This window comes from Arachis stenosperma, chromosome 4 (genome assembly GCF_014773155.1).
Source record: "Arachis stenosperma cultivar V10309 chromosome 4, arast.V10309.gnm1.PFL2, whole genome shotgun sequence".
NCBI classification, from domain to species: domain Eukaryota; kingdom Viridiplantae; phylum Streptophyta; class Magnoliopsida; order Fabales; family Fabaceae; genus Arachis; species Arachis stenosperma.
Window position 1 is genome coordinate 93,570,455 of NC_080380.1, and position 1,497 is coordinate 93,571,951.

Sequence of the window (1,497 nt, forward strand, 5' to 3'; positions counted from 1 at the left end):
AACATATCTGGTGGGCATCTTCTTGTTAAGTCCTTGAAACTCTTCCATGCCTCATAGAGAGTTTCACCATCTTGTTGCCTGAAAGTTTGTACCTCAGCTCTCTGCCTGTTAATTCTTTAGGGAGAGTAGAATCTTGCCAAAAATTTGTTCACCACTTCTTCCCAATTTGTTAAGCTCTCCTTTGAAAAGGATTCAAGCCACTTGGATGCTTTGTTCCTGAGTAAAAAAGGGAACAAAAGCAGCCTATTGACATTCGAGTGGACTCCATTAGACTTCACAATGTCACATATTCTCTCAGGAAGGTGGTTAGATGTTGATTGCGGTCTTCTTGAGCCTTCCTCCAAATGAGCAATTGTTCTGAATAAGGGTGATGAGCTGGGGTTTTAATTCAAAGTTGTTGGCATGTATGGTGGGCTTTTGGATGCTACTTCCACAGTTTCCTGGATTTGGATTGATGTAAGAGCCTAGAACTCTCCTCTCTTGCCCAGCATGATTTGCAGGGCCTTCTCTAGCATGGTTGTGAGCTTCTCCTTCATGATTGTTTTCCAAATTCTCCTTCATGTTTGTTTCAAAATACTCTTCCTCTTCCTCATCACCAACAACTCCTTTCCCTCTTGCTTCCCTCCTTAGTCTCCGGAGGGTCCTTTCAGGTTCTGAATCGAAGGAAGTTGAAGCTCCCCCTCTTCTCCCTGTCATACAACTAACAAAGCAAACAGCAAGAGATGAAATGAAGAGATTATTTTTGTTAGAGTGATTGTTAGTGTGAGTGGTGCAAATTATCAAATAGTTAGTGGGTTAGTGAGTAGAATTGTAAATAATAACAAAGAAAGAAAGAAAACAGAGAGGGTATAGGGGATGAGGATGAAACTAAACAAACTAAAGCTAAACGACTGAATAAAGTAAACAAACAAAAGAAAAATGCTCAATCTAGTGAACTTCCAACTTAATCATTGTTGATACAAAATCAATCCCCGGCGACAGCGCGATAAACTTGATGCATAAAATATACCGAATTATCTGTCTCTCAACAAATTTCCCTTCGGCAAGTATACCGAATTATCGTCAAGTAAAAACTCACAATAGAGTGAGGTCGAATCCCACATGGATTGATTGGTCAAGCAACTTTAGTTGGAAGAGTATGCTAGTTGAGCTAAACAGAATGTAGTTTGAGAATTGCAGAAAATTAAATGGCGGGAAAGTAAATAGCAGAAAATAAAGTGCAAAATCTTAGATGGGGATTTGGGGAAATGAGCATAGAAATAAATGGAAGAAAGTAAAGAGAATGGGTAAGATTAGAAATGGGGAATTCATTGGGCTCAGGAGATGTTGTATTCTCTGGATCAAATTCATTTTCATCTCTTCCTCAATCAAAGCATTTATTGATCTCCTTGGCAATCTTAGGTGATTGGATTCCAATTCCTTGGCAACCCAATCTCTCTAAGCTTGAACAATTGTCCAATTCTTTGATTTAATTGCTCTTGGGAAGAGATAAAGTGT

At 39.0% G+C, this 1,497-nt stretch overlaps 1 non-coding gene across 1 annotated transcript; it reads left to right on the top strand.

The window, feature by feature from the left end:
* LOC130978840 (small nucleolar RNA R71) lies at positions 1-106 on the top strand. The gene has a single exon (XR_009086451.1). It is a non-coding gene; the product is annotated as a small nucleolar RNA R71 (small nucleolar RNA).
* The last annotated feature ends 1,391 nt before the right edge of the window (positions 107-1,497 follow it).